The following is a 7,329-nucleotide window of genomic DNA, read 5'->3' on the forward strand; positions in this document are numbered from 1 at the left end:
CTCCCTGCTGAGCAGAGAGCCCGATGCAGGGCTCGATCCCAGGACTCTGAGATCACGACCCAAGCTGAAGGCAGCAGCTTAACCCACTGAGCCACCCACGCGCCCCTAGATGGCACTTTTTTAAAAAAATTTTTATTTATTCGATAGAGAAATCACAAGTAGGCAGAGAGGCAAGCAGAGAGGGGGAAGCAGGCTCCCCGCTGAGCAGAGAGCCCGATGTAGGGCTCCAAGATCATGACCTGAGCCGAAGGCAGAGGCTTAACCAACTGAGCTACCCAGGTCCCAAGATGGCACTTTTTTTGATCTGCATAAGTTACCCTGAATGATAGCTCGTAGTTGTATTGTTAGTACTAGGCTATCCTTCTGGTGCTAAGTTTCTTTGCTGTGGAATGACAGAATATCTAACGAATGTACTATATATTGGATATAATTACATCTCATTTCTCCCTTCCTCAAGAAATACAGACTGAGTTAGAAAAGTCTGTGGAAGTATAAATATAATGGAGTATCATTTATAGTACTATAATATACTTTGGGGACATCCAACTTTGGGGACATTGGGTAATGTCCCATTACCCAATAGACATCCCATTGGGTAATGGGAAATTTCTAAATGATTTCACTCCCTAGTGAGTTATATTCAACTTCTCCTTCTTTTTTAGAAATTCCATGAAGAAAATTCTGATTCCAAGATGTCCTGAGATCATGTGATTCCATGAGGATTTTTGAACTGTTACTTTAAAAACAAAACAAAGTATGAAAAACTGTGATTGAGTAAATGGGTAGATTTTACTCTTACTGCAAAAGAGCACATCAGTGCTGCCTGTTGCAGTGATTAGCCACCGTTGGTAACGTCTTCATATTTTATATTCCTAATAACAGTGATGACTGAGAATCTATTTAAGTTTCCAGCTGACAGAATTAATTGTTGCTATTTTCCTAGGCACTGTTTCTTTAAAAGTACAGTTTAAATCCAAAAGCTGGACTGCTCAGTTATTATTGCTATTAGAAAGTAATTCATAATGTCATGTTTACTTTCATTCTTTTTTCATTTTTCATATTTTATTTCCTGCATTGTTTTAGTCAAGTAATGGCTTTTAAAAAAGGAAAGTTCAAATAGTAACGAAAACTAAGGCTGTGATTTTTCAATATAAAAAGCACAGCTATTGGCCAAAGTGAAGGAATATTTTTTCAGCTTTTACGGAGAAACTGAAGGGGTAACATTCTGATAAGTAAGCTGTATTAAGAGCTCTACACAGATAAGAGGCTTCTTTATCACAAAGGCAGACAACACACAAACCGAATGCTATTGATTTTTTCAGAGAGTTGTTAATTCTCTGTGTTTCTCTTAAAGGGTTCAGCCATAACTGTGCATAGAATAATAATTATCTTGCTCTATCAAAAAATGAAGGGGATAATGTGTGGTAAATTATGTTCTGATATCCTCCTACAGCAGTTAAAACTGACATAGCAATTTGAGTCTGCTTTTTTTTTATCCCAGTCGTGGACCGATGTTCCCTTTTTATATTCATTTATATTCTTCTCCCCCTCTTCTTCACTTTTTTTTAGACAATTAGTAATATACTGTTAGCTTTGTGACCCTGTAACAACTTAAAGGAAAAGGCCACTTTGGTGTGGGGTAACCCAGCAACTCCTGCAGCACAGGTGGGGCAGGGGGTTACCCTTTCAGGAATGAGGGGAGCTGATTCCTGAGAAACAAACAATGCATTTTTTTTCCATGAACGGTGCTGTTCTGAAGTCTTCAAATTTTCCCTCTAATAGGAAACAGTGTACATTTTAATTAAAAAAAAATAAAAAGGCAAACTAAAATTTCTTGAAACATCACTTCTCCCTGAACTGCAGTGAGTGTAATTCACTTGTCACCTCAGTGCTTTACGGTTTGAAGTGGTCACTTATCTGATGGTTCCCACAAGCCTTGGGCTTTACAGGGTCATATCATTGACTTAAAATGAAGAATTAACTTGTGTTACATCTATAGAGAGCAAAATTACACACTCCAGAATTTGCAGTTGTAGCATTAGTTATACAGTTCTGGGTGTTCTTGCCACCCATGGGATGCCCACTTCTCTTCTCACTACAACCTGTTGTCTGGACACATGCTTATGTCTTTTTTCCCTTTTGGCATGTAGAAAGCTGTTAATACAGTTTAAGGCCAAATTGTGTGTGGCTTCTATATGTAGATAAGATGTTTTGGTATTCATGTCCATTTCATTTATTTTTTTAAGTGTACAAAAAAATAGCCTGTTAATTGTTTGTTGAAGGCTACTTTTCTGTTTGTTTTTAATTTTTTTCTATCCTATACATTTAGTTGACCTTTGTGGAATTGTGGTGTTGGTTTTGTTTATACAGCCAGATTTTTCCCCCCTTTTTGTGGTCTTCCTTAGTTCTTTGAATGTGCTCTTCTAATTTGTTTTTTCTCTTTGTTCTTATATATTCTTTCCTCCACCCCCAACCCTTTCTTTCTTTCTCTCTCTGATTGAGAGGCATTGAATTACGTTTTCAGTAGTACAGGCTTCTTGCCGATATGAAGGGAACTTTTCAGAAAGAGACCTACTCTGGGTCATTTACTTTTGAATACAGTTTTCAATCGTTCAAGTTTTGGATGGTTTATATCTAATGTGTGTTTCATTTTTTTGGAAAGCTATATTTTGTATTTAGGAAATGGTATACTATTTTGCTATTTGTACTGAGTGAGTACATTGGCATAAATATAGAAATTTATATATATACATATATATAAACTATTCTTTTTTTGCCACACATTTTTGTGGTTAAATTTGTGAGTTTGTCTGATGTTCTACCACAACGTGGCGTCTGATAACAGTGGGGGGGGGGGGTTTGTTATGTCTTTATTGAGTATTTAAGTATCTTTTGAAACATATGACCTGTTCATCTGTGGCCATTCCATCAGGCAGTTCCTTGATGTTATTAGTGGGCTAAAGGCAGCTTACTGTGTGTTTGCTGGATCTTTCACTCAGCAAAATGTTAAGAGTAAGGAAACCCATCTAGGCAGTTATGTCAAATGGTGTTTCACAAGAATGAGCCATTCAGTCCTTGCTCACTATATATTTAATATTTTATTGTTATTGTTATTAATTGGATTTCTGTATTCTATGCCTTTTATTTATAATGACACTAAAAAAAAAATCCCATGTTTGTAATTTTAATAACATTTTCCCCATCTTGTAATATCCAGAGCTACTTTATAAATTCTCTGAACCAAAAGCATTTTCCTCAATATATCATCTCTCCCCACCCCGTCAGGAAAAATTACCCAATATAGTTCAGGTTATAAGAAGGACAGCCACACAATCCAGTGCTTCAGTTTTAAAACGTAAAACTCTAATTGCAGAGTTATAAAGAGTTAGCTTACCCAGCAGGTATAAAATAAGAAGTAGAAATAAAATACTGTAAGTTTATTTCTGAGTTTTCTGACTTTTTTTCTAAGAGATTACACAGAGACTCAGGAAGTCTATTTGTTCACCAAGTTCCAATTAAAATGTTTGTTAACACTGCTCTGTGGATGAAGTGGTGGCAAGAAGACTGGCTTGTGTGCTGACTTCTGTTCTGTTGTTTAGCAAGAGGCTTATCATTGTAAAATGCTGATTGCCAATGCCAAGTCACCAGGGACCAATTTTCTGTTTAATAGTATCTAAGTTTAGAACAGAACATACACCTGAACTGTATAGTGGCTTGATTGGATGGAGGCAGAAAACCCTATTTTTATTTTCATAAATTTTGTGGTTATTTATACAAGGGCTGTGCTATGCTACCATATTCTTATTCAATAATGATAATTTTTTTTAACATTGTTTAATGTTCCTTACCCCTAAAGGTCAATGTTAAGTACAGCATTCTGAATATTTGGTTTCAAAAAGCATTTCTCTTCTTACTGAAGAGTTAGCTCAGTGGTCAGTGGTTGATACTTGTGCTAATAATACAATTTCCAGATTACTGTTACAAATGGGAGAGATTCCAAGAGCTAGCAAAGGCCTTGGAAGCAACAATTTATTAAATTTATTTATGGCAGAAGGACCTAAATAAACTATGAACCTTTTTTATTCCTTTATATTGTTACATTCAACTGCTCTTGCTTTTAGCAGCTCACCTTAATGCTTGGAGCTTATCTGTGTGTGTGTGTGTGTGTGTGTGTGTGTGCGCGCGCGCACATGCATGTGTGTGTGTTGTTCCTTATTGTCATTCCATTATATATCCACACCAACATGGGAGAAGATAAGTAGAAGTCATATTTGCTTCAGAGCTTTATCATGTTACCTTTGTAATTAGAGTATTGTGCTGTTATTTAGTGCATATCTGTTTTTACCAGTCTCCCTAGAACAGGTTTTTGAAGGGCTTTATTATAAAAGCAGAATTAGTGAAAGATCTTCCTTCCTTTTCTTTTTTGGTAATATTGTATATGCTGTAGTTGAGAATTTCATTATAGTGCATTTCTTGTCCATCACAACTTCAGTTAATCTGCCTAGGAAAAATAATGTCAAAGGAAATGAGAGAGAAGTTATATCTGAACCCATCTAGAACTAAGATAATAATCCTTTTGAACAATTAATTCTAATTCTAATACCTGTTTCCTAGTTGATTTTTTTTCTAATTAATTAAAAATTATATGAGGCCTGTTAGCTTTACTCTGCTTCATGACCACAGGCTTCATCCCTACTCAGTGCAGCCGTGTTGTATCTGCACAGCTTTGGTTATAAGGAGGGACTCCGTGGAGACAGAAACTATATAGTTTGGCAGCTTTATTAGAAAAATAGCTCAGAGTTCATGCACTAGTAAGTTAGGTTAGTAGAATCTCATAACATATTAAAAAGAGGTTTTCTCCTCTGCTTATTTGTGTCACTGAAACTAAATCATGGACATAATGTTCATAATGCAGAATGCAGTAAATATCAGAGTAACATAGTGTCACTTGTGAATTGTCTCAGTGCTCTAATTACTTCTTTAATCCCATTTTTTTCCATGCCATTCTAGCCTCATTTATTAATAAAATTCTATTTTTACTCCACTTTCAGGAAATTTTTTTAAATTAATATTTTATATCTAAATCAAATGCTTATGGAAAAAGTGCCTTTTTACCATGATAGTGCCCCTTTCTTGTATTTTCATTTTTCACTATTGCCAAAAACAAATACACAAATGATTTCATAGCCCCAACTTCAATTTTTCCATTTAGTCACTCTTTCTCCATTTTTCGATTACTGTAGAAAACAACTTCATAAATTTCTCCCTTTGGCCTAAGAGTAACAGAGAAGATACATTGCTAGAATTGTTCCTTTGAGGGATGATAAGTAATAAATTATAGAATTATACTGTTTTAGCTTTATATAAATTACCTAAATTTATCTTCATCTTGATCAACTAATGATAGGTCTTACCTGAATGCTAATGAAAATTTTATTATCTTTGAGACTCCATGTACACAAATGATTGTAGTTAAATTTCAGGAAGGAGGTATTTAAAGCATCTTCTCTGATCTTACTCAGATGGATGAAAATAAATCACTACACATAGTTTAGGTAAAAGCTGGTCACATCAACTTTTCTAACTAGATAAGGCCATGTAATTCATCATAGTGCACCTTTTTCCTGTCAGAACCTTCATAATCTTTATGAAAAATTGTGTCAAAGGAAATAAAGAAGTTATATTGAAATCCCTCTAGAACTAAGGTAATGATTCCTTTCAACAGAATACAGTTGAATTGAGTGTCCCTCTGGTTTTCGTTAATTTTGCCTCTGTTCTAGCTCCTTATTGCAGTGGTGGTGCCTAACGAGAGGACAGGAGAACAGTAGTTTTGGGATAGAGCTGCTTTCCCCGTGTGAGTATTTCTTTGACTTAGTGGCTCTGAAGACTGCAAACCTTTATGCAATATTCTTAATACCCAAAAGACATTATGCACTTTAATCATTCCAAAGAAGTCAAGAATGCTGTATAGTGATGATTCCTTCTTAATGAATACATCTTAACTCTTTATGTCCCTTTTTATTTTGGATAGCCAGCTTGGTATAAGTATTATGTGAATATTTTCTAAAATGACTATATAGTAGTACTTAAGACTTTGAAATGTAATTGACTACATGAGGAAATGATTACACTTCAGCAAATCATTTTAGAAATATTAAATGTTCAGCTTGCTAATCTATATGTTTGAGACTTAATTAAAACCAGGTCTCTTCCAGTATATTTTGTGTCATGTTTATAAGAACCTTGTAGTATAGCGTTTTCTACAGAAACAGTATAAACCAGTGGTTTTCAAAGTATGGTCCTCAGCCCACCAGCCAACATCCGTATCACTTGGGAACTAGTTAGAAATGCAAATCTTGGGCCCTGTCAAAGACATATTGAATCAGAAACTCTTGCATGGGACCTAGCATTCTGTGTTTTAACAAGCCCTCCAGGTGATTCTGATGTATGCTCATTGGAAAACCACTGGGGTAAATGTTATACAGTAAGATCTAGAAAGGTTCCCTCCTAGTCATACAAATAGTTGTATATTGTTCTTTATATAAATTCAGCTTAACCTGGTTATCCATAATCATTTATTGGCAATGATAATTTATTCTCAGTACTGCCTATAGAAATATAGTATGTTTTATGTACATAAGCAGTTTAGTTCTTGATAATTCAGTTAACTTAGTTTGGCATTCTACTACCATTTACTAAAAAGTTTACATTAAATGACTGATTTAAATATATAGGTGCAATCTTCTATATTTCTTTTAATTGTTATGATGTTTAAGTAGCTAAAACAATTGACGGGTGCTAAAGTCTCCTGTTTATCCATGAAATGGGTACATTGTGGGCAGTGATAATATAAGCTTTCTTTTCATTGCCTCTTACTTTACCAGCAGACCACAATTTTGGTCTGGCTAGACCAACTCTCAGAATATCATTCCTTGTATTTATATTTGTATCTGAGATATTAAACAAGATGACTGGCCAGGTCAACAAAGCACCTTATTTAATTTCTTTTTTAAATAGATAAAACTTATTTAAAAGTAGCTTGGTTTGTATGAGAACCGATGCCGTACAGATATAGCTATTCTTGGAACTTACGCTTCAGACAAGCATTATTTACTAAAATAAATATTGGACAAGACAGTGCATTATATAATCTGGGCATTTCTCCTTTCTCAATTGTATGCCTCTGGTAAATATAAAGTAACAAGATAAGTAGATTTATCCAGTCATTTTAATCTCCATGTGTATTCAGTACCTCCATAATTATTGCTGTAATCTTCCTTCCACTGTTTACAAATCACCCAAAGAATTAACTCACGGAAGAAAAATGCA

The 7,329-nt window shown here is 34.8% G+C and overlaps 1 protein-coding gene across 4 annotated transcripts in view; it reads left to right on the forward strand.

Annotated features, from left to right (window-relative positions):
- The window catches only part of LOC111152770 (nuclear factor of activated T-cells 5), a 107,789-nt gene extending 105,986 nt beyond the window's left edge, over window positions 1–1,803 (forward strand). For all 4 annotated transcript variants that reach the window (XM_022511393.1, XM_022511394.1, XM_022511395.1 and 1 more), the window contains one exon: window positions 663–1,803. The gene's annotated coding sequence lies outside the window, so the exon portion shown is untranslated. The remainder of the gene's footprint in view (window positions 1–662) is intronic.
- Window positions 1,804–7,329: the final 5,526 nt, after the last annotated feature.

Source organism: Enhydra lutris, unplaced genomic scaffold (assembly GCF_002288905.1).
Source record: "Enhydra lutris kenyoni isolate GAN:26980312 unplaced genomic scaffold, ASM228890v2 scaffoldscaffold30, whole genome shotgun sequence".
In the NCBI taxonomy this organism is placed as follows: Eukaryota; Metazoa; Chordata; class Mammalia; order Carnivora; family Mustelidae; genus Enhydra; species Enhydra lutris.